Below are 18,301 nucleotides of genomic sequence, written 5' to 3' on the forward strand. Positions count from 1 at the left end.
CAGTGTGAGTGCACCCATAAAAGCCCACGCAGCTCTACCCGCAACCTCAGTGTCGAGGTTTCTCCCCCGGCAACACTTCCATGTCCCATTGTTGCTTATCAGATGTATCTTGTAAAATGATAACTTTTCAAAAGCCTGAGGAATAATCTTGAGCCATAATTTTTCAACTTAAATAACTTTTTATATGGATTTCTGCCACGGGAGATTGGTTCTTGTAATTGTGGCAGTGTTTTCTTCCTCTCCTCCCCTTCTCCCTTCCTCCTTCCCTGCATGCCTGCTTGCCTGCCTTCATGGGAGATCAGGGTTTAAGAGCTAGGCAATGTGTTATACTAAGAGCACGGTTTTTGAAGTTAGTCAAACCTGTACTGGATTTTCGAGTAATTTATTTAACTGTACTGGATTTTCGAGTAATTTATTTAACAACTTAACAACTTGGTTTTCTCATCAGTAAAATGGGGATGACAGCACTAATGATGTTGAATGTGTACACCGACAGACACAGTAGATTCTCAATGAATGCAATCTTCTTCCTCTCCTCCGCGTCTTCCTTCGCCACCCTACAGATGTCCGGAAGCAGAGGCATCACCAAAGGCTTCATTCCCCAGGTGAAGGGGACAGGCCATGCTCCTCAGCACTGACCTTGATTCCAGTTGACAATTTCGAGTAGTTCACCTGATCTGGTCGCCAATGCCGGAGGAGCCTCTCAGTGATGCAGGGCCTCTGGAGAAGAGCGCACAGTTGCGAGCCACCTCTAAACCGTGGCATCTCGGCCCGAGGACACACCCGAACAACTTTTCCTCCCACTGCTTTATTTGGGGTTTAATCTGGGGCATTTACATGCTTGGCACCCTGCCTTCTGCCAGTTTGTGCAAACTTCTGAGTATTGTGAAAGTGGCAGTACTCATAGCTGTTGCTTTTTGTCAAACGCCCCACTGGCGCCGAGGAGCATAATCTTACTTCAGTAACTTGCCTAAGGCCATTTTACCAGGCTGAGTCAGAATTCGAACCCAGACGCCGGATGCTAAGGCCCGACTTTCCTTCTTTTTTGAAAGCCCGCGTCTTAACCATTCTGCTATGTTGTCCTCTTTGGGGTGAGTTCAGAAAAGGACAATTTCATTCAATGGATTCATTTACCCCAACTGCACATGGTTTTTTACGTAGTCCAGTTGACCTGGGTTGCGGCTCCAGGGCAGGTGGTCCACCTGCCAGCCCCTTGCCCCCGCCCGCTTCCGGCTGAGTTGCAGTTAGCGGGCAACTGCCTGGAGTCGGGTATCCGGCGGGAAAGAGCTCCCTCTCCCCCACCTTTACTCTGCGGTACCGAGGTTTAAAAGCATAGAATGGTTTGGAGTGTCTAATAAGCCAACTACAAAGGGGAAAAAAGAGTCGAGATTTTAAATCGGTGGTAAAATCTTTCTCCTTTTCTTTGCAAATTACAGAATCCGATGACTAATCATCAGCGGGTGGATCAAAACCCGGACTGAACAAGTGACCACAGCTCTCCGTACCTCCTGCGGTGCAAAGGCCGGCGCCCACTTCCGGAACTTTCCTTTGGACTTCCACTAAAGTGGAGTCTGCAGAAGCCTCGGTGCCCAGCTCCGGCTGTGCAAAGGTCATCTCGCCGCACCCTCTATCACTACTCCGGAGAAGTCCTTAGAAATAGTTTTCCCTGAAACAAACAGGTGAATAAAGTCGACCCCAACAGATCTTTCACAGCTCCAGGCTTCAGGCACTCCAGAGGCAGGAACCATGTGCTGTTCTGACTCTCTGGAACCTAGTTCAGTGTCTGGCACCAGGCAATAAAGGATGGCTTTTTGAATGGGAAAAAAAGTATGTGCTGGCAGGTACAGAGGGTTTCACGCCTTTCTCTGTATTGGTAGTTCTAGCTTCCTATTTCTTTACATTGGCACCTTCTTGCCCAGGACCCAAAATCTTTTAATCCCTTAAATCGAAGTGAGGAAGGGCACAGATATTCTGAAAATTTAAATTGAGGGAATTGCCGGGCTCCACTTTTCTTCTAGGGAGAGGGTCTTATAATGGTTCATTTTGCACCTTAACTGTCCTTCAGACCTCAGTGTTTGCAATTGGAAGCCTACTCTGGGTGCCTCAGAGACCATCCAGGTCTGAACCTCAGTTATAGAGGAGGATGCTAACGGGATTAGGAATTGGAACATATTGGACCCCAGAAGCCCGGTAAGCCTCCATGGACTCACTCTGACTGCACACATGGAAATGCTGTGTGTGTTGGCCTGACATAAGTTGACATAAGTTTTGGCTTGCCCCAGGGCAAAAAGGGAGCCTGCGGTGGACAGTCAGGATGGGAGCTGAGGTCACTGAGAGCCAGATGCGGATGCTGTCAGGCTTCCCTGGCTTGGAAAGGAGATGCACCCCTGTTTACAGTCTGCAAAATTACAGAAGAAGGTGGAGGGGATGTGTGGGTGATGGATAGTCTAAAGCTAGGTAGATCCCCCTCTCTGCGCCACCCAACCCATCTCAAACAAGGACCGCTCCAGAGCAGGAACAGTAGCCATGGGACTCTGCAACTAGGGTCCCGAAGTCCTGGAAAATGGCTGGAAGAGTTCTCTTGGCCTGGGATGACTGCACCAGCCCCGTGGTGTTGAATTTACTGCGACACCAAGAGGAAAGCACTAGGGCTTTATCTTGAAGACTGGGGTCTCTTGGTAGATGCACCAAGAAGGTTTGCAAACTCAGCCACAGCCGCTGCAGGCAAAGAAACATGGGGGGGGGGCGAGGGAAATCCCTTTAAAAGAGTGTAATCCCTTCTCATTTCTTTCAAATAGCTGCCCCTTCCCCTGGAGGGACTCAGAGCAGCGTTTTTTAAAAGGGCACCTACACGTTGCACTACCTTTCAGGAATAACGCCTTGACCTGCTCAGCACTTAGTTTGCCTTTACTATTGCTTTTGAGTTTCAAAGTCACCCAAAACAATAAGCAGCCGTTTCTGGTGAAGGTTTAAATAAATACAATGCCTTTTCAAGGTTTCTTCTTCCTCCTCCTTTCAAAATACTTCTGCCCTAATAATTAATTTTAGGGATATTATGGGAGAAACCTCTCGCATTATAAAATATACATGGACTGATCTGGAAGTCTGTCTTTTAAAGGTCAGGGTGCAAAAAAATTAGTTAATAAACTAAGCCACAATTCCTGATTCTTTACACGGTCCCCCATCCCCAGCCAGGCCAAGATATCTTTTTTTCCTAAAAAGGCTTTGTATTTTTAGAGACGAATATGTGCATGTGTGTAGATACTCTTCTATAATAAGAAATACCATTTACTGTTTAGCTTCACCTAGATTTCACATGTTGTCACGTATATTCCTCACAATCATCAAGGAGGTAGATATTATTATGCCCAGTTCACAGGCGGCGAGCCTAAAGCTGAGAGGAGACTCAAGTTATCAAGGCAAATTAGCAAGAGTCGGGATGCGAACCGATTCCAAGGTCTTAACCATTGTACTATATATAAAGGATATTTGGTGAGCCTGGCAGAGTATGAAGCCAAGTGCCCCCTTCTGGCTGGTTGGAAGTGTGGCTCCTCCCTTGCTTCTGGAGTCCCAGAAGCCTGAATTCTCTTAGGAGCTGGCAGGGGGAGAGGGGGACTGCAAGGCTTGAGGAGCCCGACTGCCGCCGCTGTCAGTTACTTAGGGCTCAGAAGCGTGCGTGGAGCCCGAGGGGGGAGGAGAGGAAGGGCTAGAGGGGCGGGAAGCTGCCGGGGGAGGGGAAGGAGGTAGATCTCATGCTGGGCGAACACTTTCTCATCGCCAGGTCGTAAATATTGTTGCATTTCCTTGGTAACCCCCAAGCCCAAGGCGCAGGCCTGCAGGCAGCCTCCCGAGGGGGCTGAGGCCCTTCCCTGCCGGCACCGGCCTGGGCCTGCTCGGCCGGCGCCTGCCTTCGGAGGCGACCTCCCCAGAACGGCCCTGGAGCCCTGCAGGTCCTCGCGGCGTTCGGGCCGTGGTCCCCAGCCTGTTGGCCTTGGTCAGAGGCCGGCGGCGGCCCCGGGGCAGGCCGGGAACGTTCCGGTCGCGCGGTGCACCCCGGGAGCCTCCGAGGCGGCGCAAGCAGAGAGGGCGACGAGGGCGAGCACCCCAGCGACATGCCCCGGTTCCAAAGCAGGCGGAGACCCTGCGTGAACCCCTACATCACTAATCCAAGCTCCGGGAGAAGGCGGGAGGAGGGTGGCCCCGGCTCCGAGCGCCCGAATGCCCACCCCAGGCCAGGCTCTGAAGTCAGGCTGGTCGCCCTGGTGGGTTTGACCACCGCCCTCCTCGCCCCCTTTTCCGTGGGCGACCGTAGGGCGGAAGCTTTGGTTTCAAATGCGAAACATTCGTCTCCTGGAATCATATCTGGATTCCAGAGGATGTTAAGACTTTTCTTTCCCGAAAAAGTCAGCGCCTGGAGGAGACCCAAGGCCCAAGGCCTTCTGCCCCTCAGCTGTATCTGCCCGTAAATAGGTAGGTAATTCTTATTCAACCCTTCCAGCCCCCAGAGGGCACACCTTAGCATCCCACAGAAAGCTGTTACAGAGGAGGAGAAACCTAAAATCCAAGCCTGCAGCAAACCAGGCCGTGGAGCGAGGCCCGACTAGGTCAGAACAACGTGTGCCTTTACTGATCAGTAAAGTGGACAGGCTCGAAATACCCCGGTCGGGAATGCAGGCTGGCTCGGGACAGACGACCAGAGAGTCGCGTCGGGGACTGGTTTTCCTCCAGGCATGGCGTCTACGCAGGCAGGCCAAGGCCCTGGTGATCTAGGCCCTAGGACTTTGAACCTGACCTGCGTTTGGGAGGGGCAGGTTCTGGCCTCAGGGAGGGCGTTTCTAGGAATTCGAGTTTCTTCTACTTGGTCTTAGTTTCTGTGCCAGCCATAGACGCTTGGCCCTTGGTACTTTTAATACTGCTGTGCCATAATTGGGCAAATACTCGTAATGAGCAGGCACTTGTGTATAGCTCTGATAAAAGGTGTTTGTGTGTGTGTGTGTGTGTGTGTGTGTGAGACAGAGAAGGGAGGGAGGGAGAGGGAGGGACGGAGGTGGGGGGGGAGAGAGATTTTTCTGGGCTGATGAGAATATTTGCAGTTCCAAATGATGGATAGGGACTCTTAGATCCTCTAAATTTCCTAGGTTAATGCAAAAACCTATTTCCTTTTTATATGATCACTTTTTAAAAACATGCATGAAAGATTATATTCTTAATTTCGGCCACCCTGTTAGAGGTTTAATACCAACCATAAGAGGAAGCCAAAGGGAAAATATTTGTATGCCTACCTTGGTCTGGAAAAATATCAGTAGCATTTCTTATTTGACAAGGAAATGCGTTTGCTCACTCTTTTTCTTTCCCTTTCTTTTTCAGTTGGCACAGGGATCGTTTTTATTATATATCCCGTGTTTATTGTTTCTGTTTGGTACTTTAGTCATTTGCAGCACATCTGTTTCTGATATTGGTCTTGTGTTAAGCACACACTATTGTGTTAGTAAGATTTTACACCATCTGTTTAAGAAAATTCTTGCCAGTGCTATTTGATGCCCAGTTGAACTTTAGCCAAACTTCTTCATTTTATAATGTTCTCTCAGTCCTGAGCATATATATAATAAACTTTAATGAAATTATGCTTTTATAGTTGCTGACAGACATCAGAAACACATATGCCCAGGTCAACAGCAGTTTAGCTAATGTTAGATAGGAGGAACAATATTAAGGTAGTAAAGATGTTGAAAAAGAAAAATATTTAGAAATAAAACTATTAAATTTAGATCAAATGATCATCCAAATAAACAACTGCTACACGCACGCACACACACACATACACACACACACACATACACACACACATACACACACACAAGAATCTTGATGTGGCTATTGGGAGTTAATGTGTATTTCTGATGATTTATGTATTTCTTCATTATATATATTAAATTTGGCAATTTGTATTTTTGACGTTATTCCCAAGGGTGTAACTACTGGTTTAAAATGTAATAAAGTAGAATAACATTATAATGTGACCATATAAAATATATACTAAATTATATTAAGTACATACAGATAAACAATAGTTGAGCCTAACTAAAATTATATATCTATATATACATATAGATACTTTATCATGAGGTCATTCATAAAGGTTTTTCACTGTATTATCAAAAGGTAACAGGCAATGTTGCCCACATCTGACCTCTTTAAAAGTAGAGCTGCTATTTAGGGAATTCCCTGGTTGTCCAGTGGTTAGGACTCCGCACTCTCACTGCCAAGGGCCCTGGGTGTGACCAAAAAAAGTAGAGCTATTTATGACAATTCAAAAAAAATTAAAGTATCTATATTTGATGGCTAAGCATATATATCTAATAGTGGCATAAGACTGGAATTGGCTTGAAAAAGTGAATACTGGCTGTATGTTTTCAAATATCTTTTCTAGAACGCAACACTCCTATTGATACATTGACCTATTTTGTTTACACCCAATGTGTATACCCCAGTGTAAAGCCTTAAAAATGGTAATTCCACATGATACTTTAGTTAAAAGCATAGAAATATAAAGCTTGACACTTGGGTTAATAAACTTCTGACATTCATTCCTGAAAATCAGCATTCTTCAATTGACAAAGACATTTCCTTTGATTGAGTTATGCCAAAAACAGATTGTCACAGTCTTTCAGTTGTTACCTGGACAGACTGCTTTTATGGTAGATGCTATGATGAAAGATGTGTCCATTAGATAACTGCTTAAGGGGCTATAGTCTCTTTCTATTTGTTTCTTTAGGAAAACAAATCTTTGTTTTGGTATATTTAATTTCTAAATAAAATGTATCCATAATAATGTGGGTAACTGACATTATTTAATCAAGAGAGTTGGAATTCAGTACTGTGTTTCTGTGAGATAAATCTGGTTATAGAACTGGAACCAGTCTCATAACATTTCTGTCTATATATACTTCTAAAAAATTTTTTATCAAGATCTTCATTTTCCTTAAACTGTTAATTTAGATGTGTCAAATTTAACCTATAAATTTCTTTTTAATAACTGATATTACAAAAAGTCAAACCTTATGAATCTTCACATGTCTGGCTCCAATTAATCTGCTTAGACTATTTAATGGAAAAAATAACAAACCTAATTTTGTCAATCTGCAGTTCTGCACAAATATTCTGTGTGCCTCTTTAAGGTCAAATGCCTTTTCCTATACATATTTAATGCATAATTATCCTCATGTAAAACCTCGGATTAGAAGAATAATTAACTAGATGCATTTTCTTAAAAGATTATTTTTCAGTTACATCAGTATAAAAGTGGGATGTATAAAAGTGGGATGGTCTCAATATGATGTCAATGATTATTGAAAGAAAACTATATACATCTTTGGGGTTCAATTCATCAAGCATCTACAAAGTACCGGGTGCTGTGGATACAAAGAAGAGTAAGACATGGGTCGTCCTTGCTCTCAGAAAATTCCCAATCTATTAAAAAGACTGACAAAAATAGAACTAGCTCATCCCTGCAATTCTATAATGATTTCTGTCTATTCCTTGGGCTTTGAATTGGTAAAGTGTCAGATGATCTTATCATAGTACTTTCTATAGGTTTTTAAAATTTTTAAAAAAATTATAGAATTTATATGGAATGAAAGTGAATAAAAGCAGACTACCCCCAGAATGCTATATGGTTCTGAGAGAACCAAGACTTTTGGTACTTTTTCAGGTGTGGGAAGGGGACAGCATTTACTTGCTGTTCCTGAAACATCTGCTCAATTATTTTGAGTCTTGCATCATAGTTATTCTTCAGTCTGTTGTAGAATCTGTTGAAAAAGTAGTAGTGGGACGCCGTACTGGAGCTAGAAAAAATTTTAGGTTTGTTTAATTCCAAAATCTGGAACAGCTCTTTTCCTCTTGCCTTCTCCCTCTCCCCTACAAAATAATTTTATATTTTTATCACTGAAAAATTTTATAGGTGATTGGGAGGGGAGAGAAGGATTCTACAAAGACTATCATTTAAGGCAATGGATGATCGAGGTCAATATTGGCTATTTTTTTCCAACATATATTTGCTGACTTTGGGAATTAATTATCCCAAAACTACAAGACTGAGCTTATTTTTCATACAAACAATTTGGGATTAAGTGTTTAGCAGATTTTTTTAAAAAGTTGAATGTTTTTGTTTACAGAAAGTTTTGTTGGGAATTTAGAGTAAAAAAATGTAGATGTAAAATTTCTTTAGCACTTCAAAGAATTACAGCTAAGTTAATTTTAATTACTCTCATACTTTTAGAGATTAAAGTATAATTTTCTTCTTTTATTATACATTGATGAAAAATATCAGGAGAGAAAGGAGCAATCATTTGATTGAATTAATTGAATGCCTTTTACCCTTGAGGAAACATTGCATTTTAATTGTCTTCTGTCTAATCATGGTTTTTGGAGTAAGTCTACATTATGTTTTCCTTTTAGAGGATATTGCATCTCATTTGCCTCATAATCACAGATTTATTTATGTGGTCAGTTGATTCCTACTGGCTGTTGTACATTTCATTTCCGATTCTCTGCATTTTCCTCAACTCCTTGCTTCTTAGGAAGGCAAAATGATGATGTGAAAACTTTTACAGTTGGAATCTGCTGACCTGTATGTCAGTTTTAGCCCCTTCTCTTTTTAGTTAGTGTGATGACCTTGGGGAAACCACTTAACTTTCTAAGCCCCAGTTTCTGCATTTTTTGGGGGGAGATAGGGGGTCATCAGAATAAGTCATCATTGAAAATCTTCCTAGCTTTTAATGGTAAATCACTGTTCACAGAGTTTTAAGAACTTTTCTTAAACCAGCTTTGAAATCTTAGTTATGACAGTCCTCCAGAAGGAAATGTTTCTTCAGTTTATATTCCTGTTTAAGAGTATCATCACGTCATAGTTTATTTACTGAAATCAATTTGAAGCTGAACTCTGGTCTCTAACCAGCATCGGTTCCTTCCACAAAGCTAGATTAAATTATCTTAAGAGAAGTTAACTCTGACTCCAGCCCAGAGTATGGATCCAAGTTTAGCAGAATGAGAAATCCCCAAACAGGCTTCCTCATTATTCTGCTTCTTTTCCCTCAACCTTTAAAACCTACCTTAAATGCTGCTTTCTCCTTGAGCATTTCCATTCAAGTTGGAGGTGATTTCTCTTTTCGTTGAGCAGCCACGTTCATCGAGTTGGGCAGTTGCTTGGCTATATAGGGTCCATTGTAGGCACAGCTGAATGTGATTCTCCTAATGCTATAGCTCTGGCATCCTATTTTTGTTGATTCATCCTTAGGTTTGGTGTTAAATAAACCCCAGTAATGATGAAGATGAGGCAGAGCTAGAAACTGGTAATGTGATCTGATAGGTCATTTGTTAATGAGCTCAACATATTTAACTGGTGTCTTTTAATTCTAACAGACCTCTCACCCATCATGAGTGTGACATGTATTTTTTGGTTTGTTTTCTGGTAGTCATAATGACTTTGGACTGAAATGGACATCCCAAATTCAGGTCTCCTTAGTGGATATTTGCAGGGCAGTGGACTAAACTCAAGGATGAAGATTGTGGCCATGGAAGAGACTAAAGGGAACTAGGACACTGTATGCTTGGTTTGGAGAGTGATGATATTTTACTTTCCAAAATATAAATTTTATTAAAAAGTTATCCAACGTATTTCCTGACATTAATTACGTTGATAAAAAACATTGGCATGGCTAACATTTTTTTTAGGTGGTGGACAACTCAAGAGCAGCTGGGTAGAACTGAAGTCCCATCATCCTGTCTGGCTGAGATCCATAGCCCACTTCACAACTGCAGGGGATTACTTCCATTCTCCCCAAGGTATAGCTTATTTCCATGTAGAATAATTCCATATATATATATATATTTTTTTTCAACTCATATAGAATTGTGTATGAATTGATCTAATTGATTATCAATATCCATTGCCAAATATTAATAGGTGAGAGGAATAAACATTGCAGTTGCCTTACTGACATCTATTTTGTTCCATCATGCAGTAGCTGTGTAGTTTGATTAGGATTGGCTCTAACCCTAGGTCCAGGAGTGGCAAACTAATGGAGGTAAACCAGTTGTCACTGTGATTTAAAAATTGAATTATAATTAATCTAAAATGTTATATTAGTTTCAGGTGTGCAACCTTACTGTGGTTAATTCAGGGATGGTTACAGAAACTTAAGCTCCATGAAGATATGTAATCTGTTTTGTTCATGGCTGTATTCCCAGTGCCAAGAATAGTACCTGACATACAGTAGATGATCAATGAATATATGTTGAAAGAATAAAGGAAGCAAATTCTCTGATCAAAATGACCCTTGGGAGTTTTGTTTGATCCTCAGAATGTTGGAGAGTCCCTATTTTCCATAGATATAAACTAGGAAGCCTGTAGCAAATGTATCCATCTTGTGGCCATGAAAGAAATGCCCAAAGATGAAACTGACATATGGAGGAGAGAGGAGGGCAAAGCTGAGAAAATGAGTGAGAAAAAGAGCCTCTGTGTTAACCTGTACCTCTACTTTACCTCTATGGTTTAAACTACCTTGAATTAGATATTTTTGATTTGACCAAGAGCATCCTAAATGATATATGGAGAACAGTTGAAGGTATATAACAAAGACCAGTTAGCACATTCATTAGCTCTTTTCCTGTACACACTGATTCTTGAGGCTAAGAGTTTAAAGACTTGAATACAAAACTACCATCAGACAATCTGACTGAATTAGAGTATTTGGTAAAAACTCCAAGACATGTGAAATCTAAACAGTTTTCATGTTGTGGTTGAGCCAGACCGCCTTTAACAAATCAACAAATAGTTTTAAAAATATAATTCAGTTTTTCTAGATCCAGAGGCTTAGTGAGTATTAGGTAATACATAGAAAACTGGATATGTGCCTTTTAGGTAAATTTTGTTATGTGCTTTTTACCTTCCCTAAATTTGATATAATAAAAGCACATGTATTTAGAACACAGTGGTATACATAGTGCTAAATAAAACACTTGTGAAGTGGTTTTAATCTAACTATAATATAGAATATAGCTTATATATCAGAAATAAGGCATCTCTCATCTACCTCTTTGTTATATATTAAAGATCTATTTTTAAAATTCTTAAATCTATAGTAGAATTGTAGCCTTAGGCTTGCCTCCAAAACATAATTACTAATTTTTAACACAAATCTATAGTGATTTGAGCTTAACCTGAAGCTGTCTATAGTTTTCATTCCATATGACAGAATATTAATAAGAACTCAAAATTTAAACTTTGAAAGCTGTGCTCTGGAATGCTATCTGAAAACTAAGGAGGGTATTGGGAGAGAGGTGTTGGGGCTTATAATAGCCATACAATGATTACCTTTCATGATCTGATCTGCACATTCTGATTTAAATACCTTACCTTTGTGCTTGGCTGGTATTTTGTACATTTCTCTATCTGCTACCTTGTTTTTTTTTTTTTGTTTGTTTGTTTTTGTTTTGTTTTTCTATCTGCTACTTTGTATCCAGATGGCCTTATCTGATTCCCTTACTAGCTTGAAAACTTTTTGAGGGCAGTGACCATGTCTTATGGAAGTTGATAATCCTGGTGTCTAAATAGTGGCTATACTGTGTTTGTTGAACAAATGAATAGATCAGTGAATAAATGAATGGCTGTTCTTTTTGATGGGATCTCAATGCAAATAAATTTAGTGACCCAGTAGTAATATGAATGTATGAAGAGGTTCAATAAAATACAATAGGGAGTGGTAGGCCTGTGACATACCTTGCTTATGCACATTCAGATTAATTTTGGTTTTAAAAAAGTTGAGTGTCAAGACACAAAGATTGCTAGTTTGGGATTCCTGAATTAGGTCTTTAAAAAAAAAATCTGAAGTTAGAGTCAAAAGAATCAGCTATGCTACTTAGTGGCCTTGTGACCTTTCCATGTCTCTTTTTTATTTAGAAAATGAAGGTAGTAATGACTTTGACTAACTTAAAGGGTCATTGTGATCATCAAATGAGATAGTGTATCAGAGATGTCTACAACTTTAGGTAACCTCTTGAATTTCTAGAGCATAAATTGTGGAGCATATTCTAAATGCAAACAAACAAAAGAAGCCACAGTGATAAGGGCTCATTAGCACTTAGGGATTATATGAGAAAATCTGATAATGGTTTCTGTTGCAATTCATATCTAAACTGAAGTGACTTGATTTTGGTAGATAGTGTGCAACCTAGGGATTTAGAACTGCTTGGGGCTTTCTAAAGAGTTTATAAGGTGCGGTCCAAAAAGACTTGCTGCTAAGAGAAGACACACTGGGAAGTCTTGGTGGAATGGCAGATGAAACAGACACTGCTTGAACTAAAGTTATGAACCTACAGACTACATTGCTCCTCTCAAATTTGTACTGATTGTTGGTCTTCCCTTCTAGTCATCAGGAAAGCAAAGTCTAAAGCCCTAAATGTGGGGAAGGAAAAAGCTGTGGCACTAAGGTTCTTCTTCCCTCTAGAGGAAGAATAAGTAGATGGAACTCGTTTTTAAAAACATACAGAGTATATAGATAATCTAAGTGATAAGCAGAGCAGTAGTAGACCTTTTCTTCTGTCAGCAAGAGAATGGAAAATATGGCTTGTGGATATTCACTCAAGTATTTATTGAGCACCTGTTATGTGCCAAGCACTGTGACAGGCACTGGGGGCACACTGATGAACAGAACAGACACAGTCTTTCCTGATCCCTTGATGCTTCCAGGCAGTTGGCTGACATAGACATTTAACAACTTATTCTACAAATAATTTTTCCCACAGATGGGAGTAGATGATACTGCAAAATATTTATGAACCAGTTTTCTAATGTAGAATAATATAATTCTTTCATCTTTCCTCCCCAAACTAATTTTCATACATTCTCCAAAATAAATCTTAAAGTGCTTCTTTGTTTATCTTCCTCAAAGTTACCACTAAGTCTGATTATTTAAGGATGTAGAATTTAATTCAACACTGAAAGTAGACATGGGCAAATTCTCCAAAATCTCAAACTAAATAAAACAAATAATTGAAAAGCAAAAGAATTAAGAACAAAACCAAGTTGTGATAGTTTTTTTTTTTTAATTTTATTTATTTTATTTTTTGCTGTGCTGGGTCTTTGTTGCTGCACACAGGCTTTTCTCTGGTTGCAGCGAACGGGGACTACTCGTTGCGGTGCACGGGCTTCTCATTGCAGTGACTTCTCTTGTTGCGGAGCACAGGCTCTAGGCGCGCGAGCTTCAGTAGTTGTGGCACGCGGGCTCTAGAGCACAGGCTCAGTAGTTGTGGTGCATGGGCTTAGTCGCTCCGTGGCATGTGGGATCTTCCTGGACCAGGGCTCGAACCCTTGTCCCCTGAATTAGCAGGTGGATTCTTAACCACTGAGCCACCAGGGAAGCCCATGATAGTTTAACTGTAAACATTTTTGAAAACTTTTTAATTTAAATGAATCTTACTGGGTGTTTTAAAGGAAAAAGTTTATTAAAACATATTTCTCCTTATTACTTATCCTTATTTATCTCATTCGTAGTAAGTAATCAATAAATATTTGTTGCATAAATGAGTAAATTCATGGTCAGACTCTGAAGGATGTAGAAATACAGTGAGAAAAAAATATTTTACTTCCGTCCTACAGGCTATGACCTTATGAAGCTGATGACTGTAGTTTTAATTAAAAAAAAAAAACCCACAAACAACAATATAAAACAACCTGGTAGTCTATGTGGCAGGAAGAATTAAAAAAAAAAATAAAATAAAATAAAACAAAACAACTCCGAGGCAAATAAACACTATTAGAAGTTGCTGGCTTCAGAGTTGGTTGTAAATCTCAGAATGCCTGATCTTAAGTATTTACTACCTATCTCACTTTCTGCACAAACGTGCTGTTTACAAAACTGTATTGCAAAGAGGTTTTCCACATCTGTCAATTATTTCTAGCTACTAGCTAATCTGGTAGTTTAGATCAGAGAAAATTAAATAATCAAACTGGCTTGCTTATCATGATGCAGCTGAAGCTTCCATTTTTAGGAAAGTCTTTTGTACTTCTGAGTAACCATCAAATCACCAATTCCACTATTTTTTACTTTACAAAATATTTTTAAGCTGTTGGGTATGTAACTCAGTCATTAATTCAGTGTTTTAATTTTAATCCTGATAAAGGATTTATATATATATTTTTTGCTACAGTTTCTCCTAAATGCTTTTGAGAATTTGCTTTGAAGTATTGCCTTTTTTCTCTATATTGAGTTACTGTTCACTTGGCTTTTTTTGCTTTCCAACTTGTAGATTTACATGGGGGTAGATATTCCTGATAGATTACTTTTTTCTGGTTCCTAAGAAATAAAGAATATATTAAAATAAATTTTGATGTTATTAAATTTTGATGTAAAGAGAGAAAAATTATGGATATTTGTATTTTAAAGTAAAGCATAGTAGTCCCTTATTTTTGTGAATGTCTCTTAAAATGCACATCTGCCCTAAACAGAACCAAGAGGAGATTAAAAACTACAACTTTAAAGCTTTTGAAAATGATGAAATTCAGGGGGTACATATTTATTACTGATATTTGTTAACCAGAAATTCAGAATGAGTCAGACTTAAGCCTTGCTAGTTGAAATTTTCTACTGTATGTTCCATTCATCTAGACCTTTTTCACTGTTTTAATTGTGTGTGGGGGGGTGTTTTAAAAACTTTACAATAAATGTCTCTGTCTTCAGGTATTTGCCCCTCTTTCGCTTAGACTCTGGTTGTGAGTCTTTAATGGTGAGATTAAGTAGGAAAGTATGTAGTTCTCCTCTAGCATGGGGACTGAGTTCTAGAGCACACATTTAGAGTGGAGGACTCTCCTGGACTTACACGGCACTTTCTGCTTTTGTTTTTGTTTTGGTTCAGGTTTTTTTTACAATTTGCTTATGTAAGGCTTACCAGTTGACAAACTCTTAGGCTCTTGGATGGTCAGCAGTTGTGATGGCAATATGTAATTGACTAAAGGCATATGTATTAGTATTTCTAAAGACTTCCCAGAATATTGGTGGATTTTGAAGTAAGCTATTAATATACAGTACATGAAGTTTTAAACATGTTCACTGCTGACCCTTTTAAGTTAGGATTCTAGTATCTTTTCTTTTTCCTCTTAGTAAAACTGTAAGTATAGGAAAGTGCTTTGTTACAAATTGAGCATTTTACAAGTAAATACTATATTTGACACACTTAAAATGTTCACAGGTAACTAATTATTTCATATCTTTTAAGTTCAATGAAAATGTGATGGGTAAAGTACCATTATTTGTCTTCCAACCAGTGCTACTGTTAGGTCTACCTAGGATATTATAGTTTAATCAGCATTTTGTCTTTAGAAAGAATTGCTAGGCATCTGGGGGGAAGGGAAAATAAAGTAAAAACACTCTCATACTCAAGTTTAACCTATTTTGGCTGCCTGGCTATTGTATCTGTTGCTAAATGTGACTGGCTTGTTTTTTGTTTTTGTTTTTTAAGAGAACGCCAAGCCAAAAGTCTCAGCAAGATTTAAATTACAAGTAAAACACCTCAAATTTTAGAGCATTTTTTTCTTACTCTTCTCTTTGGAGAACAAAAAAATATTTAAAATAATACTGTTGATAAAACATCTTAAATTATCAAAGAGAAATGCTAAATAGATATTTATGAGTGACTAAAATAATTTCAGGAATAACCAAAATTTCATTTAAATTACACAAATGACGAATTGATTTTTTCTTCCATTTGGAAAAAATATTTCAAAACAATCGCATTGTAGAAAATGTTATAGTATTTTTAGAAGATTGGTCAGTAATATCTTGAATATATTATCTATGAATGTATAAAAGTAATTCATCAGAATTAGAGTGTAAATAAGGTGGATTTTAATAGACTCTTAGTTCCAAGTACATCATTTTTATCCTTTATTTTTGATAAAGAATTTGGAAAGTGAGCCATTGTTCAAGGTTAAATAGCTAGGAGTTTCAGTATTTTTTTTGTTTGTTTTACTAACACCTTGATTCTCCATGTTAAACTGCTCTTATGGTGAAGGGAAATACAGTATTAAGGCAGCAAAGATGAACTTCTGTTATGGATCTAGCAAAGTAAAATATTTTTCTGGGAAAAATAATATTAAAACAAATACTTTTTAAAAATTGTGATATATAGTTTTGAATATTTTCTGTGTAGACCGCTGAAATAATTACTAAAATGAAATTTAAAAAAAAGAAAGACTGTAGAAATTATGAGTTTATTTCCCTCCTGATAAGCTACATATTAAACAGTCTTTGTATTAAAGAAGTAATACTTTTAAATTTAAGCTTTTCTTACAGTAACAATAAATAATAAAATACTAGTATATATTTTATAAATATATATATTTATTTATTTATTTTTGGCTGTGTTGGGTCTTCGTTTCTGTGTGAGGGCTTTCTCCAGTTGCGGCGAGCGGGGACCACTCTTTATCGCGCTGTGTGGGCCTCTCACTGTCGCGGTCTCTCCCGTTGTGGAGCACAGGCTCCAGACGCGCAGGCTCAGTAGTTGTGGCTCACGGGCCTAGCCGCTCCGCGGCATGTGGGATCTTCCAGACCAGGGCTCGAACCCATGTCCCCTGCATTGGCAGGCAGATTCTTAACCATTGCGCCACCAGGGAAGCCCCAATACTAGTATATATTTTACAAACTATTAAAATATACAGTTTTATTCCTCATAATTAATATACTTAAACATAATTAAGTTGCATATTACATAATATTTAACATATGGGGTAATTATAAATATAGTTGACATTTATAATCCTTTGTTAATTATATTTGTATCTGTTAACAGAATAATATAATGCATGTTCATTAAGATTATAGGTCTTAAAAAAAAAAAAGATTATAGGTCTTTATAAACATATTGGAATTAAAATTTCAGGTTACAATTTAGGCATTAGTTTTCTATGAATTCGTCTGTGTGACCACAAATAAGAAATGAATCTGTTCCAAAATGTTGAAAGCCAATGTCAAAGCAAAAAAAAAAGACAACAAAAAAAGAACAAAAAACTTGACAAAGGCATTTTGAAATAATTGATGTGTTCAATCAAACTACAAAGACACTGCAATGAAGAGCCTAGGTTATTTTGTTTTCTTTTGCATTTCATAAGGTATGCCAGCACTGGATACATTTTTACATTTTATAATTTGAAATAATGAGTTATGTTTAGACAAAGTAACAGAGCATTCAGAGTTGGCAACTTTACTTTTTATTTTCTTAGCTGCATTCCATCTGTTTTGTCAAAGGCATGGTTCCAGCAGTTTCATGATGTCCAAATCATTATACACAAAGCTTTTCTATGTGTATGTGAATCAGGGTAGATTTGTTTTATGTTTGACTTACTTTGGAGAAAAGAACAGGAATGATCATGAGGTACTTAGATAATTCAGAAATGCTTGAAGAGAAAGCCATACATGGATCCCTGGTTATAATAATTTTTAAAAAAGTGTAACTTTGAGCCAAAATATTTGTTATTTATGAACTATTTGATTCCATTAATTTTAATAGTAGATATGATGACTTCATGGCTTCATTTTAAGGACTATTAACAGTTTCCCCCAACAGAAGTGAACATGTAGTGCTATGTTAAGCAGAGTTTTTTTTTTTTTCCTCATGAAGGTAAATCAGAAAAAAATGTTTGGGGACTAATTAAAAATTATTTTATTTTTTAACTATAATTATGGTATATGTACTCATTATAATAAAATTAAAATATTAAACATACAAATAAAAAACCTGATACATCTCACGTGCAGACTTACATTTTAAAATGATAGAAGATTGTTTTTCACTTTGTTGGATCTCATGGAAAAAGTGTATATTCTTAAATTGCATTTTGTTGATTTCATTGTTAATGAGAAAAATGGCTCTGCTTTCAGCCAGTAAAATTTAATATGTGAGCATATTTGTGTGGAACAACATGGAAGTTTTCCAATCTTTTATGAAAGAAATTAGAGAGAGCCATATCTTGAAGTTAGGTTCCATGAGTGTTGACCTTTTACCATTTCGCTACCTTCAGTTTATTACTGATAGAGAATATTTGAGTTAGCTTTAATTTGCATCATATTTTTTCAACCAGGAAAAAATCTAAATAATTTAGAATTGCTTTATTTCTGAAAATAATCTGGATTGTTTGGGCAAGGTTTTACCTAATGCATTCTAATATGTATGCTTGGTTAAACTTTTATGAGTAAAACATTTATGGGTAGTGGTACTTCTTAGGTAGAAATTCTTTTTCATCAGCCAG

Source organism: Monodon monoceros, unplaced genomic scaffold (assembly GCF_005190385.1).
Source record: "Monodon monoceros isolate NGI ecotype Baffin Bay Population unplaced genomic scaffold, NGI_Narwhal_1 Super_Scaffold_18, whole genome shotgun sequence".
In the NCBI taxonomy this organism is placed as follows: Eukaryota; Metazoa; Chordata; class Mammalia; order Artiodactyla; family Monodontidae; genus Monodon; species Monodon monoceros.